Source organism: Myotis daubentonii, chromosome 2 (genome assembly GCF_963259705.1).
Source record: "Myotis daubentonii chromosome 2, mMyoDau2.1, whole genome shotgun sequence".
NCBI lineage: Eukaryota > Metazoa > Chordata > Mammalia > Chiroptera > Vespertilionidae > Myotis > Myotis daubentonii.
Window position 1 is genome coordinate 182,113,731 of NC_081841.1, and position 21,623 is coordinate 182,135,353.

A 21,623-nucleotide genomic window follows, 5' to 3' on the forward strand; every position below is an offset into this window, starting at 1 on the left:
TGAAAGCAGAAGGCTTAAGCAGTACTTCTTGTTTCCTTGACTTAAGGACCATTTTCTTAATGAATGTATAAGTGGAGTTACAGCTGTAAATAAGCTGTACCAATGAATTTTAAGACACACATCTTTAGGTCTTTAGTTTGAGCCAGTTCTTATGTAAAAACTCTGATTCCTGTTTTGCAGGAGGTAGTCATGGATCAGAGGCCCCCCCTTGCCTCTCAATTGATATTCCCTTAAGGAGCTTTCAAAGCCCCAAGTTTAAGGCACATTTTGTGTAATGAAATAGGACTGTTTCTATCAAAGTAATAATAGTTTCAGAAAGTGGAAACTTAGTGTCTATTCCTCATGCCAGGAGGTATCAAAGTGAGCAATGAATCCAGTGACTTATCTGTTTTTTCATTCATTCATTCATTCATTCATTCATTCATTATTTGAGGAAAGTACTTAGGATCCTTACTATGTTCTTTTTAAAAAATATATATTTTTATTGATTTTAGAGAGGAAGGGAGAGGGGGAGAGAGAGAGAGAAACATCAATGATGAGAATTAATCATCGATCAGCTGCCTCCTATACTCCCCCGACTAGGGATCAAGCACATAACCCAGGCATGTACCCTTGACCAGAATTGAACCTGGGACCCTTCAGTTCGCAGGCTGATGCTCTATCCACTGAGCCAAACCAGCTAGGGCCTTACTATGTTCTTAATACAAACAGCCCTATTCATTAGTCACAATTACTCCCAACTCTAAGCTTCCATAACATTTAAAAATAATAGTTTTGTTGAGATATCATTAAATACTATGAAATTCACCCTCTTAAAGTATACAATTCAATGTTTTTTGTCTCTTCACCCAGTTCTGCCATAATCTCTACTATCTAATTTCAGAACATTTTCTTCACCCCCAAGTGCAACCCTTCCGCCTCTGACAGTCACTCTCATGTTCCACTCTTCCCTTCCCCTAACGCCTTTTAATCTATAGATTTACCCATTTGGGCATTTCATATACATGTAATTGTATAATTGTGCCCTTTTGTGTCTGGTTTCTTTCACTTAGTATAATGTTTTCAAGGTTCATTCCTGTTTCAGCAGGGATCAGTATTTCATTCCTTTTTGTGACCAAAATGATGTTCCATTGTAAAATATACCACATTTTATTTATCTATCCATACATTACAGACATTTGGGTTGTTTCCAGTTTGGGGCAATTATGAATCACTAGAGGCCCGGTGCACGAATTTGTGCATGGGTGGGGTCCCTAGGCTTGTCCAATCAGGGCCGGGCCTATAAGGGTCTGCCAGCCAGGGGGAGAGATAGGGGGAGGGACCATGGGCCCAATTGGGGCCTGCCAGCTGGAGGGAGGGACAGGGGCAGGAGGTTGGCTGCCAGCCCCAAGGAGGGAGCCAGCCTTTGGCCCCCCCTGGAAAAGGGATCCGCCACCATCCACCCCCAGTTCCCCGTCCCAGCCCAAGGCCGAAGGTGATGGTCACTGGCCAGGCGCGGAAAGAACAGACACTGGCCGCCAATGCCGCCAGCCAGCCATGGGAGGTTGGCTGTGGAAGTTCACTGACCACCAGGGGCAGTTCCTGTGTTGAGCATCTGTCCCCCTGATGGTCAGTGTGCATCATAGTGAACTGATCGACCGGTCGTTCTAGTCATTCGGTCCTAACGGTTGCTTAGGTATATATATATGTATATATATATTGCTGCTGTGGACATTACATTAGTGTACATTGTGGACATATGTTTCCAGTTCTCTTGGGTATACCTCGGAGTAGAATTGCTGGGTCATATGATAACTGTGTTTCAATTTTTGTTGTTGTTTGTTAATCCTCACCCAAGGATATTTTTCCATTGATTTTTTAGAGAGAGTGGAAGGGAGGAGGAGACATAGAGAGAGAAACATCAATGTAAGAGAGACACATTGATTGGTTGTCTCCTGCACGCACCTGACCTGGACTGGGTTGGAGCCTGCAGCCCAGGTACATGCCCTTGACTGGAATCAAACCTGGGACCCTTCAGTCCGCCGGCCGGCGCTCTATCCACTAAGCCAGACCGGCTAGGGCTCTGTGTTTCACATTTTGAGGAACTGAGATGCATCATGTTTTGTGCCTATGTTATGAAACTAATTATGAAGCAACTGCAGTCAGTTATCATTAGGCTTGTCTCTTCTACTAGGTGTTAAGTTTCTTGTGACAGGGATCATTCTTGTTCATCTCTGAACCCCCCTCCCCAGTCCAGTACCCACCAAGTGACTAGCAGGTTCTCAGAAAGCTGTTGAGGATGGAGCTGAGCAGTGCAGTGCCCATTGCCTATGACATCACAACACTCCTGGTTCTCAGATCTGAGCCCCCCTGCCCTGCAACAAGTGACAGCTTGTCAGGAATACAAGCTCTGTGTTGCCCAAGGAGCATTCCAACTGGTCGCTGACCCTCCTTATCTGCTGTGGGGCCTTCATTTGGGTCTCGGGATTTCTCCAGGCTGCTCACGCTCACAGCAGCATCAGAACCCACTCCAGTTTGTGCAGATGCTTTAAGAGAGATCATTTTAAGCACCACGGAAACCCCGCAGAGGCAGGACTGGTGGAAACCCGGCATTTGGGTGCACGGCTCCTGTTTGACATGGTTCACACATCTGCTTTGGGGGGATTTGGACAAGGAGGCCCTAAATGCCTCTCCAGGCTTTGACTTGGAGCGTCATGTCAGAGGTTTAAGAAAGCTTCTTTTAAGACTTTCTCAGAAGACTAGAGCAGCATCTTTATGATTTATTCTCTACCTTTTACTTAGAGCCTGTGATTTGTAATAACATCTATTTCAGGTTGGATTTAAGAGACAGAGCCAGCCTCTACTGAATCAGCCACCTTTGATGTTACAGTTCCAAGGAGGGGAGGGACAGATGGAACAAAAGTCGTAATTGCCCAAATTTACAATAGCTTTCCAGCAGCAGCCGGCACAAAAGAAATGTTAATGCAATAAACTGTAAATGGAAGGAAGCGAAGCGGGATTTATGGCTGGTGCAAACCTGCACCCAGTCACTGGACCTTCCTCCATCGGGCAGGCATTTCAATAGTCATCAGAGAACTGAGCTCATTTGAAAGTCAGTGACCACTCTGCATCCCTCCTTCTGTATATGTCTGTGTCTCTCGCCCCTTCAACAAACAGATTCCTGCCGAAACTTGGGAAATCTGATAGAACAGTTTGGGGGGAAAGATCAGTCACCGGGGGCTGAAACCTGAAATCCTGGCTGTGCCACGGAGCACACATCAGCTGTGAGCATATGCATTGCAGCTGCAACCAAAGGCGGTCTCCTCTTCCCCTCCCCCACCCCTCCCTTCCTCCTCCCCTCCTCTTCCCCCCTCTCTCCCCTCCCCCTCCCCCCTCTCTCCCCCTCCTCCTCCCCTCTCCCTCCCCCCTCCCTCCCCCTCCTCCTCCCCTCTCCCTCCCCCCTCCCTCCTCCTCCTCCTAGGTGGGGGTTTCTACAGATACAACAGATGGCTGGAGTGTTTCCGTGTACCAGCCACGAAGTGAGAGGGCAGCCTGTCATTCGCCAGTCAGGCACTTACCCATCCGTCAGGGCCACTGCTGTAAGTGGCTGTTTGTCACCTTTGGGTTCCTGCAGTTTCTGTTCCCGTTTAGGCTCACACATACCTTTACCTGGGTTGTAACGTGTGGCTTTTCCTTGTCTCCTTGTCCAGACTGCTGTCCTGTTTTTTTGTTTTTTTAATTAGCCAAGATGCACAGTCTAGATGGGAAATTGCTTTCTGAGATCACTGTTCTCTGATTCCATGCTGGGAGGGGCTCCCTGTAATTAAACACGTTTTAAGAGTCGCTCTCTTGCGAATGTGCTGTGGATGTCAGTGCTTTCCCACTAGCTACAGAGTTCTGTTTCGGGCCTGAGACTTAAATATTAATATTGACACTAAGTGTAATTAGAAAGAAAACCAGTATATCAATCAATTAAATATGGGGGATTTCTCCCTCTTTTGGTATTTGGTGGAAAGCAATGTTTATCCCGCTTAGGGCTAGGAAAATGACTAAGCATCGTGAGGCACTGAGAGGAAGCTGGATAGGAGGTCAGCAGATCAGGAGCACAGATGTCAGCAAATTTGAAAAGTCTTTAGTCTTGGGTTGCTGGTCCCCTCAGTGAGGAGAACAAGTCCCCTTGCAGATCTAGAATTCTGACTTTCAAAATACAGCATCCATATTTCAGATTCCTGCTAGTTTCAAATGCTGCACAAGCAGCTCCACAAGCTTGCACACAGAGTGACACATCATCAGGGCCCCTTCCTAGTGGGCAATCAGAAGGATGAAGGAAGCCTTTATGAAGTTTCGGTTTAGAGGTTCAAAATATAAATTTAGAGCCATAGTCTGTAAGGCAGCCGTTAGAAAAAGCCTGACATTCTATGTTGAATGGCAAGCTCTCCTCTGCAAATCTCTTCTGAAAAAGACTTTGCAGGCATTTCTAATAAATACATGGACAAAGTTATGGGGCATATGGAAGTCTATCACCAAAACCAGGGTGCCACACTCACAGCTCAGGGGTTCCTCAAATCCTGATCAGAATCCCATGTGTTTTCTACTGTCACGTTCCTTGAACATCAACTAAGACTCAAAAATTAAGAAAGCAGCTTTTAATTCCAAGTTATTCAGGTCCCAATATATGACACAGGCACATGGTAAAAACCAATTTGATCGCTTCCTAGAAGGCCCAGATTTGGGCAAGAAAGAAAAAGAAAAAGCATGAAAAGAAAGAAGAGAGTATACACATACTCAACCTCTATTTTTTCCACAAAGGTGCACATCTACATTTCATGAGCCATGCCGTCTTCTGATCCTATCTTCTCTGTGCGTTATAGCAGAGCTCACGTTTTTCTATGGGTTTCTGCTGCTGGTGTCTTCCCAAACCCGTGCCCAGTGAACTCTAATGCCCGGCCTAACCCACTGGGTCAAGCTCTTTGAGCTGCTTTCTTATTTTTGAGTCTTCATTGATGTTTAAGGCACGTGACAGTAGAGAACCTGGGATTCTGATAAGGATTTGGGGAACCCGAGTTGTGCGTGTGGCACTCTGGTTTCCTTATCTGTAAAAGGAGTCCAGTCAGAGCCCGGGAAGGCTGGTCGCACAGCAGTGTGCCGACCGACAGTGGTGTTATCTTCCTATCTCATTTCATTTACAGATGTCACAAGCCTGTGATTTTTAGTCTCACTTGGGTCCTCTTTTGTGCCAATGGTGCCTCTGCTTTACCGCTTTACCCCACAGCTTTTTTTTTCTTCTAAAACAAAAAAAGAGGAACTCGCCCAAATCTCTTTTTAATATGTTTTTATTGATTTGAGATAGAGAGAGAGAGGAAGGGAGAGGGAACAAGAGAAAGAAACATCCATGAGAGAGGACCATCAATTGGCTGCCTCCTGCACAGCCACTACTGGGGATCAAGCCTGCAACCAGGCATGTGCCCTGACTGGGAATCAAACTGTTAGGATGCTCAACCAACTGAGCCACACAGGCCAGGGCTACCCCACAGCTTTTTAAATCTCAGGGTTAGTGGGCCACTGGGTCTGCAGGTGTATTTGGCAACATGCATTTGGTTTAATATTAATAGGAAAGAGATTAATTAAGGATATTAACGTGGTTTAACATGAAATTTTATGAAGCCTCACCGGACACGTGAAACACCAATCCATATAACATTTACATATTCATATGCTTCTAAACATTTTGAAGACTATTTGCCTGGCTATATTTTTTTCAGTTGTAGGTATCAGATGGGCTCGGGATGGTCGCGCTTTGATGGGGTTTCCAGTAGAGGGATTAGTGTCATTTCTGGACCCCCACCAGAATTCTGTTCAGGCTATCCGTAGTCATGCGAAGTCACAGGTTAAATGATTTGGGAATAAAATGTCATTTGACGTGACAGAAAGGAGCCCTCAGAGGCCCACAGCTCCTCTGGGATTTGCTCTCACAGTTCTCGTGTTAAGTAATTTTATTAACCGAGGCAGGGGGGGCAGGCGGTGACAAGAGAAATATTTTTTTGCTAACATTTTAATCCTTATCACAAAATTTATTGTGTGTGGCTTTCTATGCATTTGTAGCTATAAAGGCCTGGAAGACGATGAAAGTAGAAATTAGAATGCGTTGTTTTTCTTCCCAGCTGTTATTTCCAGCATTGTATGAATTGTCAAAAAGATTAATTGTTGTTGCTTGCAGCTAAACAGATGATAAATTTTAAAATTATATTATTACTGTGTGTCAGCATAAAAGCTCTGTGTCCCCAGTGCGTCACCTTCCTCTGTTGCTGTTGACAAGGTTCACATTTTATAGCACAGCGCCAGAAGGTGTTGACATTTATTCAGATCACTGATTAAATGTTTTAAAAACGTGCCACTCACAAACTAACCCCGATGTTCTATGAAAGAGCCATTTTTTAGGAGTAATGTTTTTTTCCTTCGTCATTGACACACAAGAGGTTTTAAACATTGCCATTTTTTTTTCGGGAAAAACCTAAAGTGATTACATTTTCTTATTTCAAATTGTGGCAAGGAAGAGAAAATGTTTTTCAGCCTTCTTGTTTCTTCCCCTTCCCAGGAAAGGCAACAACACAGTGTAAAAATACCTCAAGGAAGGTGCTAAATGGCTACTTGTAAACCCCCCTTGTTGGGCACAGGACCCAGGATGTGGGAGCGCGAGGATGGTCTGAGGTTGTGTTGGTGCGGGACAGTCTGGTATTGCGACTCTTCACAGTTCAGTGCTCTGACAGCCCTTGTGCTACAAAGTCTAGCAACAGACAACTTCCACACACAGCTGGGCTGTGTGGAGCCTTCGTATTCCTTTCCACACTGCGACTCTTGAATATGTTGCCGGTCATGGGTTTTTGTATTTTGTGGATGAAATAATCCACTTACACCTCCTCCTTTGGTTGTAATTTATAAAACAAGGTGAAAAAAACTGCCGTTATCCAGAGCATTTTTTCAATACGTTGAGGTTCTGCTTCCTGGAAATTGTTGACATTTTGACTCAAATAAACTCACAAAAATTCTTTAAAAAAAAGGAAGGAAGGGAGGAAGGAAGGAAGGAAGGAAGGAAGGAAGGAAGGAAGGAAGGAAGGAGCCTGGCCTTTACCCCAAGGCCTCGCTAAAGCCAGGTGTGTATTTGCTGCAGTGATAAACATAAAGCCTCAAAAATCAACATTTGAATGCTTTTCTTTTCTATGTATTTGTGGGGCACAGTCAATATATTCTCTTGTTCCTCTGAGCACAGCATGAAAGAACTTTAAAGCAAATAATTTCTTATTCATGATGGAAAAGTTGGATTTTCCCCACCCTGATTGTCAGGATTGCTTTGTGGGTGTCAGTCTGGGCTGTGGATTCCCCCTCTCTGTACAGAGGAAGTTGACATGACCTCAGTGATGTTGCCGAGGATGATGTCAAACAGCCGTGAGCCTGTGTCGATTGTCACTTCACCCCAGCATGGGGCAAACGTAGAGATGTTTCCGTGACAGCCTGTGCCCTCGGGGACCAAGTCTCCAAATGATCTCTGTGACCAAAAGTCTGTGGAGGTTACGGATCGCTCATGGCAGCAGTAATGACAGCTGTCAGTTACACCGCATGTGACGTGTGTCAGGACCTCTGCTCACGTCACACACGCTGTCTCACGGAGTTCCAGCAACGTAGCAGCAGCAATGTGCTACCCCATGAGTGAAGCAGGACTCAGGCGCCCCCATAAGTGGCAGCCAACATTTGAACCCAGGTATGTCAGATTTTAGAGCCACATCCCATTTGTTCAACAACTACTTACTATGTGTTAGGCACTGCTTTTCATCACGTGTCTTTTAAAAATTTAGTTTACTTATTATTTATTATTATTTTTAGATATATTTTTATTAATCTCAGAGAGGAATGGAGATGGGGAGAGAGACAGAAACATCAATGATGAAAGAGGGTCATTGATCAGCTGCCTTTTTCATGCCCCACACACTGGGGATGAAGCCTGCAACCCTGGCATGTGCCCCCACCCAGAATCTAACCATGACTTCCTGGTTCATAGGCTGACGCTCAACCACTGAGCCACACTGGCTGGGCTATTTGGGGCTTTTTAAAAAAATATATTTTATTGATTTTTTGCAGAGAAGGAGAGGGATAGAGAGTTGGAAACATTGATGAGAGAGAAACATCGATCAGCTGCCTCCTGCACATCTCCTACTAGGGATATGCCCGCAACCAAGGTACATGCCCTTGACCGGAATCAAACCTGGGACCTTTCAGTCCGTAGGCCGATGCTCTATCCACTGAGCCAAACCGGTTAGGGCTAGTTGGGGCTTTTAAAGAATTGGCTCAGGCGGGCGGGGGCGGGCTAGAAGGGGTCAATGAGGCAGGGAAGGGGACATATGTGATATTTTCAGCAATAAAGATTTAATTATAAAAAAAAAAAAAAGAATTGGCTCAGCATTGAAAAAGGAAGCCGCATGTAGAATTCCCTGCAAGTTCAGGATTAAACACTGGAAGCCTTGAGGTTTCCTGCCTTAGAGCAGGTGTGCAGGAAATAGTTAAGATGCTCCCTGGAAAGTGCCCCCTCATGGCTCCAGGTCATATACTTGGACGTCGGGAGGTGCCTTTAGAGCGTCTGGACTTCTGTCTGAGTACTTAGCTCAGTTACACAAGGAGCTGGTACCATCAGTGGGCTTCACGGAGGTGAACTGGGGACAGGGCGGTGAGGTGAGTGAGAGGAGTACTGTTCACTAGGAACTCTGGTAGCTTTCTGGAACCATGTGCATATACCTTTTCAACAGAAAATGATACTTTCTCATAAAAGTGTAATCTAGTGGAAATGGGAATTTCCCTGGATCCAGGCTATCATAACAACGTCAGTAGTTCTAAGCTTATCTTTATTTTGTAGGTTGCTCTGCCACCCTGTTTGTGTTTCCGTTCACCCCTTCACCCTTTATTTCCTGGGCCACCAACTCCACAGTGCTTCCTCTATTTGATTGACCATAGCCTCTTATGTGAAGTCAGGTGATTTTTTTTTTTTTTATTTCTTCCTGCCTTGCAACTCTTGTTTTTTTAATGTGTAGATCTCTTTGAATGGCATTTGTTTCATAAATATATTCTTTTCTCTATAGGAAATTTATTCAGAAAAATCTTCATATAAATTTTTGTTGTTGTTAATCCTCACCTGAGGATACTTTTTCCATTGATTTTTAGAGAGTGGAAGGGAGGGCGGGGGAGAGAGAGAAAGAAAGAAACATCAATTTGAGAGAGACACATTGATTGGTTACCTCCCATACGTGCCCCAACAAGGGCCAGGTGTAGAACTGCAACCCAGGTACGTGCCCTTGACCTGGATTCGAACCCAAGACCCTTTGGTGCAGGGGCTGACACTCTACCACTGAGCAACACTAGCCAGGGCTAAAAATTTGCTTTCATATAAAGAATTTGTTTTTTTCCTCAAAAACTCATCTTCTGTGTTTAGAGTAGAATAGAGAATTTGACCTTAGTCTTCTCCTATTGACTGATTGGGAAATTTTCTTTAATATGTCAGTAGGCATGAAAAAACTTGTACATCTATAAAAATAAAAGCATAATATGCTAATTAGACCAGACAGCCAAACGACAACTTTCCAGACGTCATTCTGGATGTCCTTCCAGATGAAGCCGCAGTGGCGGGGGCCAAGGCAGAGGCAGTTAGGGGCGACCAGGAAGGCAGGCAAGCAGTTAGGGGTGATTAGGCATGCAGGCAGAGTGGTTAAGGGCAATCAAGCAGGCAGGCAAGCGGGTGAGTGGTTAGGGGCAATTAGGCAGGCAGGCCAGTGGTTAGGAGCCAGCGGTCCCAGACTGTGAGAGGGATGTCCGCCTGCCAGTTTAGGTCCCCCTGCGGGATCGGGCCTAAACCGGCAGTCGGACATCCCCCGATGGGTCCTGGATTGCAAGAGGGTGCAGGCTGGGCTGAGGGATCCTCTGACCCCCATGCACAAATTTCATGCACTAGGCCTCTAGTGTACCAGTATAATAATGTGTGGCATTCATAAACACATGTAGAACGCCTATATGTTCCATGAATTTTATATTTATAAAACAAAACCAAAGCTATGTGAAGAGAAATACTTCTGTGTCTGCAGTGGTCACTGACTTCTGGAGAAGCCAGTGCTGTGCAGGCGGGAAGCCCTGATGGCCGTACCCAGCCCTGAGGAAGCGCTAAGCCATCTTCACGCATTAATGATGTGCAGATCTTCCCTCTCCTCCTCTGTGAGCGCGCCATTCATTTCCTCTAGTCCTTTAGATGTCTTTTTTCTTTTTCTGACACATTATAGCGAAGAGTAAAGGAGAGATTTATTCAGATTACTTTGATGGTGTCATTCTCTTTTGGGGAGTTCAGTGGTTTAGTTATAGAGATGTCTTGAACCATTTAAAGCCCAGGTCTGAATTTTAAAATAGCCCAGTGGGAATAGGTTGATTTCCTCTAAATCTAAATTACGATTATAAACTAATTTGGATGCTAATTAGGACTTAAATACTGATCATGTCATTAAATTGTTTGTCTAAAGCACGAGCAGGAAACATCCGGCCCGCGGGTCATATAAGGCCCGAGAAATCATTTGGTCTGGCCCTGCCAAGGGATTAGGGGGAATTAATTAAATGTTTGACCAAATACAGCAGGCTAATTTTTAAGCTGATAATTTTGTATGGCCCATCAATGATGTCATAAATACCCAAATGGCCCCTGGCAGAAAAAAGGCTCCCTGGTCTAATGCAATGCATTTCTTTCTTTGATAGGCTCTGTGTTCACATTATGACCTGTGAACAGGGAAACCAACCAATGTGTTGAGTACTTTCTGTGCACCAGGGACCCAGCAATGTACAGACAATCCCAAAAAAGATAGATCCACAGCCCAAGATTGGAGGCTGTTGGACAGTCAGCACTCAATAAATATGAAATTAATCCAGCAGACCATTTGATTGTCCCAGATTTTTTTTGTTTTTGAAGGAGGAGTTAGGGCTGGGGCTTGAGGATGGGAGGGCCCTTGATTGAGTAAGGCACTTCCTTATCCAGCCTCAGTTTTACCACCCACAGGTATTAGAAAAGCAAAATGTGGAATGCTTCACGAATTTGCATGTCAGCCTTGGTTTTCAGCCTAGGGGCCATGCTAATCTTCTCTGTATCATTCCAATTTTAGTACATGTGCTGCCAAAGTGAGCACTGTTCCAGATCATTAAGAACTTGGTTAACAGACTGACTTCCTTCATCTGCACAGGTCATCCCTAGCTCTTAGCTTTTTATCTCACTTAGCATTGTGCACACAACCAAATTTTGAAAACGTTGAGGTGACTCTCAGTTATCTAAAGCAGTGGTCGCCAACCGTTTGGACCTCACAGACCACCAGTGGTCCATGGACCACCTGATGGTGACCGCTGATCTAAAGCATTTAGAAACCTCAGCTGCCTTCACCCAACCAAACAGATTGCAAGGATGCATCTGTTTACAACATTTACAATGTTGACAACATTACATGTAAGCAAAATACAATGAAGGCATTAAATATGGAATTACCACATGATCAGCTATTCCACTTCTGGGTATAAACACCAAAAAGAATGGAAAGAAGGAGTCTTAACAGACACCTACACACCCATATTCATAGCAGCATTAGTCACAGTAGCCAAAAGGTAGAAGCAACTCAGGTGTCAATCGATGGATGAATGGATAAACAAACTGGTATATCCATACAATGGACTATTATTCAGCCTTAAAAAGGAAGGAAATTCTGGCAAAAGCTACAACACTGGTGAATATTGACAGTATTATGCTAAATCAGCGGTTCTCAACCTGTGGGTTGAGACCCCTTTGGGGGTCGAACGACCCTTTCACAGGGGTCGCCTAAGACCATCGGAAAACACATATATAATTACATATTGTTTTTGTGATTAGTCACTATGCTTTAATTATGTTCAATTTGTAACAATGAAATTGGGGGTCACCACAACATGAGGAACTGTATTAAAGGGTCGCGGCATTAGGAAGGTTGAGAACCACTGTGCTAAATGAGATAAATCAGATGGAAAAGGACAAATACAGTATGATTTTACTTGCTTGAGGTACCAAGAGTAGTCAAACCCAAAGAAATAGAACATACAATAATGGTTAGCAGGGGCTGGAGGATGGGAAGTTAGTTTTGAACAAGTATAGAGTTTCAGTTTGGGATGGTGATGAAAGTTCTGGAGATGGATAATAGTGATGGCTGCACAGTAATGTGAATGTATGCAGTGCCACAGAACAGTATCCTTAGAAACGGTTAAAATGGTAAATTTTGTATTATATATATTTTACCGCAATTGAACAAACACACAAGATGGCAAAGCTACTGGAAAAGGGATAATGTAAACCTGAACGAAATATACCCAGAAGAGCAAAAATATAAAAAATGTTTCAAAACTTGGTGTAAATTGTCTACCACCTTCTAGATCTCTTGCCTGGTCTGCAGCCCGAGGGGCCCCGCGTTGAATGGTTGTGGTTATGGTTTTCTTGTCAGGGAAGCACAGGGGCTGGCTTTTGGATTCTTGGTAATTTTGGATTATCTGTGCCATATATTTCTGAGACAAAAACTTAGCAATAAAGGATCATGTGTGGAAGGTGATATGGAGTAACTGCATCTTTCTTGGGCGTTTGGCATAAAGACAGTTGGTAAAGGGAAAGTCGCGTCTAGTCAAGCTCAAATCTGTCCTGATGTTCTGTTAGACCAGCATGTCACTAAATGGGTCACAGAGTTGTTTTCCTGAAGCAGATCTCCATTCTTCTGCTAAGTGTCAGAAGGAGAAGTCTGAAATTAAGGCAGGGCTGGTTAATATGCACAGTAGTATGCATTTAGAGTCAGAGATGCATATTTTAATATTTTATTTTAAACTCAGGCATCACATTTAGTCCCCAAGACAGGATGGGAGACTCAGAGGATCTGGGAGACTTTCACAGACTGACTTACATCTTTTCTTTCTTCTTAGTGAGTTAAGTGGCAGAGCCAGGCATACTGTTCAAAGTATTTTCTCTTTCTCTTTCCACGCCCCCCTCCTGCCCCCCCCCCAAAGCACATTTAGTTTAATTTGAGTACTTTAAGTGCTATATGACATGATTTTTTTTTAGGGTGAGGGTTGGCCTTGATTTTCAGATTAATGATTTTGAATGATCATTTACAATGGTATGTTTTATAACAAAAACACATTTTAGAGTTTAAAACACTAGTTACTGAAAAAAGTTCTCTTTGCAATGGCAGTTAATCGTATTGCTGCTGAAATGACAGCTGTCCTTGTATTAGGCAGTTGATAAAGCCTGGTGGTTTGTATAGTTGCCCAAAATATGTGTTTTTCCAGGCTAGCTTCCCAAATATCATCATTTCAGAATTGTTTCATTAGCGTTGGGGCACACACAAATCATTAATGCTGTGTCTCCTGCCACCAAACATTCTGTTGGACTTTTAGAGGCTCTGCTAGATGCCCTTAGCATTCACCCTGGACTTGAGGATGCTACTGGTAACCTGCTGGGTGCTTTGGACAATGTCCCTACCTCACTGTACAGAAATTCTGAACCACCCATCAAGTTTGCTCCTTCTGCATTCAGGTACTTCACTCATTCATTCACTTGGGCATTCACTTATTGATTCTATTACAAAGATATCTGAATGGGTGGAATACTGTCTTATTATATACAGAGCAGAGGGTAGTGGTTAGCACTTTAGACCCATAGGGACCAGGTTCTGAAATCTTAGCTCCATTAATTACCAGCTGTTTGATCTTGGGCAAATGACTTAACCTCTCTGTGCCTCATCTTTCTCATTTACAGAGTAGGGATAATAGGTTAAGAGGATTATATGGAATGTGCATTGCACAGTGTCTGGCACCCAGTAAGAGCCAACGAATATTAGCTGTTGTTACGGGATGAATTGTGTCTCTCCCCGAAACTCATATGTTGAAATCCTAACTCCCAGTATGCAGAATGTGCTTATTTGGAAATAGAGTTGTTGCAGATGTAAATAATAAGACGATGTTACTAGGGTGGGACCTCATCCAATATGGCTGGTGTCCTTCAACAAAAGGTAAATTTGGCCACAGAGATAGACCTGCTTAGAGGGAAGACTGTGTGAAGAGACAGGGGGAAGAGGGCATCTACAAGCCAAGGGGAGAGGCCCAGAACATATCCTGCCCTCCGCCCTCAGAAGGAACCAGCCCTGCCTTGATTTCGGACTTCTAGCCCCAGAAATGCAAGATAACCCATTTCTGTTGCTTAAACCACTGGGTTTGTAGTACTTGTTACAGCTGACATTGTCATCCTCCGTATTCTGTGTTTCTCGTTGACCTGAGAACCTCGCTCTGCCTATTTCCTGGCCAATGGGAAGTATATCTGCTCCTTTTCAGCTTGTACCCCTTCCTTCCTCCCTCCCTCCCTCCCTCCCTCCCTCCCTCCCTCCCTTCCTCCCTCCCTCCCTCCCTCCCTCCCTCCCTCCCTCCCTCCCTTCTTTCCTTCCTCCCTCCCTTCCTTCCTTCCTTCCTTCCTTCCTTCCTTCCTTCCTTCCTTCCTTCCTTCCTTCCTTCCTTCCTTCCTTCCTTCCTTCCTTCCTTCCTCATGAAATAGCATGCAAAAAAAAAATGTTCCTAGCAAGAACAGGTGTTCAAAATAATCCCCATGCTCTTTCTTTCCTGTGTCTTCCTATAAAGCTGTAGTTGAACGTTTGTTTTCTCTCTTACCAAATTTTTCTCGCCTTCTCAGCTTGATTTCTCTTTCTTTGAAAGATTATAACCTTTTATAAATATTTAACTCCCAGAGATTGCCAACCCTCTCCAAATTCTTGAGGAGAGGTGGGAATTTATTTTATAGACTTTGATGTGTGAATTCTCTCAGTAAAAAGAAATGCCGGTGAGCAGCTGTATGAAATGAAGTGATAGGAAAGATGTGGTCGAGAGGAGAGGAGAGCCCTCCTCCTGCATTTCAGTGGGTGGTGCCGCTCCTACCTATCTTTAAATTGGTGGTTTGGGTTTTTCTTTGTTTGCGTTGAAAGAAACTTGAGATTGGACAGCGTTTCTCCTTCCCCTCCAGAGGCCCAGAGCAATGTGCCGGTTGCATTCTGGACTGAACAGCACTAACATTTGTTCTTTCCGAGGACCGTCTGCTACTTTTCTCCGCCCCAGTGAAGCTGGGGGAATAATAAAGCTGTTATTATTTATACTGCACAGCATTTTTGTCAGTGGTCTTTGTCATTGAGACTTCTGAGGTCAATGTAGGACCCTAGGAAATGTGTGAGTTTTTATCTAGCAGGGAGAGGCAAAGGGGGGCTATTTTTCCAGGGATGTTGCTTTTCCAAACCCCATCAGTTTTCTCAGTCCTTTTCTTTGCCCTTTCCCTTTGCTATTCTTTCACCAGCTTCATAGTGACCACTGACCTCACCACCCTTGTCCAGCCTTTGTCTCCTTGCTGCTACCATCACCCTACTGGTCTGCCTCTTCTCATCTGTACTATTCCCATAGCTCCCAACCAGTTTCCTGCCACTGGGGAATGTATAAGATCAGCCTCCTTAATCATCAAGTTTCTCTATGGTTGTCTCTAAGTTACCTCTCATTTAAATATCCTTTTCTTCAAGGCAAAAGGAGTAATCCTTGGTCTCTGAAAGGGCAGGCCTAGGCTCAGTCTCCTACCCCTCCACTCTGAAAGCAACCTGCTTCCTGCCTCCTACTTTCCTCAGGGAGAAGAGCCATTCTTCCTCTCCAGTGTTACCCCCTCCTCACTTCCTCCTTCTCCTTGGGGAATCTGGTGGCCAATTTAGCCCCTCTTTCTTTTTTTTAAAAAAAATTTTTTTTTATTGATTTCAGAGAGAGAGACTGAGAGAGAGAAACATCAATGATGAGAGAGAATCATTGATCAGCTGCATGCCCCCTACTGGGGATCGAGCCCACAACACATGCATATGCGCTGACCTGGAATCGAACCCTGACCTACTGGTTCATAGGTTGACACTCAACCACTGTGCCACGCTGGCTGGGCTCTCTTCTTGTTTTTTACTCCTTGCCCCTCTGTGGAAATCTTCTCCACAGCCTACAAGATATTCTACACACATGCCTGTCAAAAATGAGATAAAACATAAACTTTCCTAAGCTGTTCCAACTTCTCTTGATGCCTAACTTCTTGTACAGTAGTCTGCATCCACCTTCCCTATCTTCCATCAAAGTCCCATTGAATTCTTAGCCCCTTAGGGCCGTGTTCATCCCTCTTACTCTGAAACTGACCCCTAAGGTCTCAGATGCCTTCAGTATTGCCAAATCCAAGCCCCTGGTTTTTTTGTTTATTTGTTTTTAAAATATGTTTTTATTGATTTTTAGAGAGAGAGGAAGGGAGAAGAATACAGAGATAGAAACATCCAATGAGAGACCAGCATCATTGATCGGCTGCCTCCTGCACACACCCCCACTGGGGATTGAGTCTGCAATCCAGGCATGTGCCTTGACTAGGAATCAAACCAGTAACCTCTTGGTTCCTGGGTCAAGGCTCAACCACTGAGCCATACCAGCTGGGCTCCAAGCCCCTGTTTTTCATCCTCATGCTAGTTGACTCTTTCCAGCTCTGTGGTGCTGTATATCATGTTCTATTTCTCAAAACTCTCTTCCCTCTCCCCCAGTATCAATGACCCTAATCTCCCTGGATTTCATCCTTCTGTAGGAGCATCCTTTTCTGTTTCCCTAAAAGGGGTCTTCATCCTTCAGTGGACCCTAAAATCCCGATGCTGCCCAGAGTGCCTTTTCCTCCAAGTCTTTTCCCTTGAAGATAATATCTTTTTTATTTATGATGGTCTCAGAATCTTATTTTATCGTGGATATTTGTATGGCTGCTCAAACTTTGTGTATACCAAACTGAGTTTATTAGATTTCTCAAAAAACATTTTCCTAAATAATGACTCAGTATTAGCACTTACAATGTTGTGTTGCAATTTATCTCTTTGCCTATTTTCAGTGCAACTAAGATCTTAAAGCCACAAAGGCAAGACTTGTGTCCTTCTTACAAAATCTGTGCTTGATTGTTGCTGGTATATGGAAATGCTGCTTGATTAAAAAAAAAAAAGGATATTTAAATTTTTATGAACTGATACAAGATATAGAGTTTTAAAAGTCAAATAATTCTGGCCCTAGCCAGTGTGGCTCAGTGGATGGAGCGTCAGCCTGCGGGCTGAAGGGTCCCGGGTTCGATTCCGGTCAAGGGCGTATGCCTGGGTTGCGGGCTCAATCCCCAGTAGGGGGTATGCAGGAGGCAGTTGATCAATGATTCTCTCTCATGATTGATGTTTCTCTCTTCTCCTTCCTTCCTCTCTGAAATTAATATAAAGAAAGAAAGAAAGAAAGAAAGAAAGAAAGAAAGAAAGAAAGCCCTCCTCCCCTCCATTCCCCTTTCCCCCCGCCCTAGACCCCATGTCTGACTCCTAGCTTCCCAAGCAACTACTTTGAATTCTTTTGGTGTTTCACCTCCATGCTTTTAAATAATATACTGTTACTCTTGATTTTTACTTCAATTTTAGACATTATCCCGTGACTTCTTCCTATAAAAATAAGATAGTACATCTGAAAAACAAGATGTACTATCATCTCCTTTGTCATACCATACCCCTGTATAAACACACTACACACTTTTGTGTTTATCCTATGCCAATGAAAATACTGTTCACAGCTGAGCCACATACTACACTATCCTTGTTTCTATTTTTTTTTAATATGTTTTTATTGACTTTTTACAGAGAGGAAGGGAGAGGGATAGAGAGTGAGAAACATTGATCAGATGCCTTTTGCTCGCCCCCTACTGGGGATCGAGCCTGCAGCCAAAGTACATGCCCTCTACCGGAATCGAACCCGGGACCTTTCAGTCCACGGCCCAACGCTCTATCCACTGAGCCAAACCGGTCAGGGCTGTTTCTATTCTTGTACAACTTCTTCCTTTCTCATACAACTTTTGTTCCCCTAGAGTTCATCACTGATTCTATATTTTATTGACCTTATTTTCTACTTAGTTAAAACTAATTTTTTCTCCAAACTCTCTGATAAAGTCCATATTTAAAGCAATGTATCTTTTCCTTTTTTAAAAACTGTTTAAGAATCCTTTCTGTAGCCTTCTATCCTGAACTTGTTACTTTCTAGGCCAGTTGCATTTTTATGTTTCTAGGACTTTTCTTATCTATAATCCTGATTTTTGTGACTGACTCTCCAAACCAAGTGTTCTTTCTTGGCTTATTTCTTCATTTGGGGTTGCATATCCTCTAGTAGTTATGTGAAAAAGGATATTTGACAGGAAAAACTTTTTGTGTCACTTTATACATCTGAAAATATCTTCAATGTTCTGTAGACTTCATTGAGAATGTTTTCTTTGGAAAAATTTTTCTCAGAGAATGTTTAAAGGCATTCATCCCGTGTCTTCTCCATCCCTTTTTATATGAAATTTTTCTCCCCTCTTGAATATTCTAAGATCTTTATCCCTGGTCTTCTCAAACTTTGCAATGATATACTTTAGTGGGAGTCATTTTTAATAATTATGTAGGTTTCAATAGGCCTGTCAGCCTGGAAACTTGACTTTCAGTTCTGGGAGCTTTCCTTGTATTTCTCTTATAAATTTATTTTCCCCACTTTTTTCTAGCTCCTCTTTCTCAAACTCTCATTGCTTGAATGTTGGACCTGTTTTATTTTTTTATTTTATTTTTTTAATATTTTTATTGATTTTTTACAGAGAGGAAGGGAGAGAGATAGAGAGAGTTAGATACATCGATGAGAGAGAAACATCGATCAGCTGCCTCCTGCACATCCGCCACTGGGGATGTGCCCGCAACCCAGGTACATGCCCTTGACCGGAATCGAACCCGGGACCTTTCAGTCCGCAGGCCGACGCTCTATCCACTGAGCCAAACCGGTTTCGGCTTGGACCTGTTTTATTCTCTCATTTTGTATCTTTTCTATTTTCCATTTTTAGTTCAACTTTTTGGAAGCTTTCAACTTTATCTTCCACTACTTTCAAAGAAAAAGTATTTTGCTTTCATACTTTTATTTCTGATAGCTTTTCCACATTCTCTAATTTTTTTTTTTAAGTAATATTGTTGTTCTTCAGCTGTACTGTCTTATTTCTTTTAAAATATCAATAGTAAGTGTTTTGTTCGTTCTCTTCTGCTCTCTGCACGGTCTGTTTCTCTTGCATGCCCTGTCTGGTCGCTGTGGCCTATCTTTCCCATTAGTGCCTCCCATCCGTGTCTGGCTTGTAGCGATCAGTCTGTGTTTGAGAATGAGGAGCTTAAACACCAACAGAGAGTTCTGTGTGTGCTCATCGATGGGCCTCACTGTAGGCCGCGGTCGGCAAACCGCGGCTCGCGAGCCACACGCGGCTTTTTGGCCCCTTGAGTGTGGCTCTTCCACAAAATACCGACTTCTGCGCATGGGCCACGAAGTTTCGATCGCACTGCACGCATGCCCGCACGTGGCCTTTTGTGGAAGAGCCACACTCAAGGGCCCAAAAGCCGCATGTGGCTCGCGAGCCGCGGTTTGCCGACCGCGGCCTTAGGCCCTTCGTTGTTACTCAGAGAGGCATCTTCCACCCTTCGGGCTTCTGGGGATAAAACCAGGCTGGCCGCGTTCTGGAAGCCAAGGGGAAGGGGCCTGGGGAATGCCAGCTTCCCAAATGCAGACTTTCACTTCCTCCTAATTTTCGCCTCCTGGACCAACTCCTCCCCATTGCTCGGCATCCACAATTGGAAGCTGTTTTGGTTCCGTTTCTTCTGTTACTTCTTTTGCTCCACTGGAATGGAGAAGTTAATGGGGGAGGGTCCACGTGCTCTTTATACAGATTTTCAAACAATCCTTTTGTTTAAACCCACAACCTTGCCTTCAGAGGTACCTGGACCCTCCGTTCTTAAGCTTCCCCAGAATTCTCTTATGGAAACACCTCTTTGTCCCCAATACTGCTGGCGGTTAGTACTTAGTGTTTCCTCTGTTGATTCACTTTCCTTTTTCCAAATTTGTGGACATCTTTTATAAGGGGTTTCTTCCTCCATTATATCTGCTCCTATGGGTTTATACTCCTCTCCCCATTAATGTGGGTTTTTGAAAGGAAGTGGAGAGAAACACTTAGTGATCAGCCATGTTTCTGCTTTTGATTTTAGTATTTTGATCTAATATTCAGCCAACCTTATGAACTTTTATAAGTATTTTATATTATGACTAGAGGCCCAGCACATGATTAAATTGTGAGTGTGTAGGGTCCTCTAGGCCTAGCCTGCCATCAGGGGCATGTCCGCTGCCCCTCACCCCCCATGCCTCGCATGCTCCTGGACGCTGCTGGTGCCCCGTGACGCTCTGCCTATGCTGCTGGTACCCTGGTAGGGCCTGAGAGGTGCTCCATGCAGCTCTTGGTGACCGGTTGTTTGGTCGTTACAGCATTACAGCCACTGGCCTTTTATAATATAGATTATTGACTTTATTTTTTAAATTTTGTTTTATTGAGGTAAAATACACCTAACAAAATGTATCACTTTAACAACTTTTAAGTGTACAATTTGTTGTCATCTAAGTACATTTACATTGTTACAACCATAATTATCATCCATCTCCAGAACTTTATTTTATCAAACGCCATACCCATTACATAACAATTCCCCACTCCGTCCTCCTCTCAGCCCGGAGGACAACCACGCTACTGTCTGTCTCCACGACTGACTACTCTAAGTACCTCACGCAGGTAAGTGGAACCATACAGTATTTGTTTTGTTGTGACTGGCTTATTCACTTAGCCTAATGTCCTGAAGGTCATCCACGTTGTGTGTGTGTCAGAGTTTCCTTCCTCTTTAAATCCGAATAACCTTCCATTGCATGTACACTACATTTTGCTTATCCGTTCCTCTGGGATGAACACTTGGGTTGCTTTCACATTTTAGCTGTTGTGGAATGCTGCTTACAGACACATGTACTGATCTCTCTTGAAGACCCCACTTTCAGTGCTTTCCATTATATCCAGAAGTGGTTTGGCTGACTCATACAATGGGCTTTATTTATTTTCTCAGAGCCCAAGCCAGACCTCAAGCTGCCTTGCTGTTCCGTTGGTGGACATCATTCTTCTCGTTCCGTATTCGTGGACTAGATTACTCTTTAAGGGGTCCGTGGTCCAGTTCCCTCACCTTGCACAGGCCCACCGGTGTGGAACTCCACCTCCCGTCTTGGTCCAGGGCTGATACCCCTCTGCACACAGCATCGCAGCCCTGAGTCCCTGCTTTGTTTCAGCACTTGAAGAGTTCATTTCCTTTTTGTTTCAAGCTCAGCCATATATTAAACCCCTTTTAAAAGAATTGTTTTGCCTCAGATTATCCAATATTGCTATGTATTTTAAGCAGGAGTGGGGTCTATATTAACTCGGTCTGCTGTGAACCTTATTCGTCTTTGTACTGCTCAGCCCAGAAACTGATGACTGACTGACTGACTGACTGCAGGAACGGAAATGGATGAATGTTTCACTTGCACAAGCAGATGGAAGCCGTGTTCCAGTGAGGGACGCCTCTTATCTGTTCAGGGGCACTGGGGCAAGCAGGAGGACGTAAGTGAAGAAAGTTCCCAGTAAACAAAATGAAGAGAGACTAGCACTCTTACGTGCT

The 21,623-nt window shown here is 43.9% G+C and overlaps 1 protein-coding gene and 1 pseudogene across 5 annotated transcripts in view; one reads left to right on the plus strand and one right to left on the minus strand.

Moving 5' to 3' along the window:
• Positions 1-21,623, plus strand: part of CLYBL (citramalyl-CoA lyase) — a 224,912-nt gene that overhangs the window by 73,442 nt on the left and 129,847 nt on the right. The window lies entirely within an intron of this gene.
• Positions 11,066-11,180, minus strand: LOC132228929 (U6 spliceosomal RNA; annotated as a pseudogene).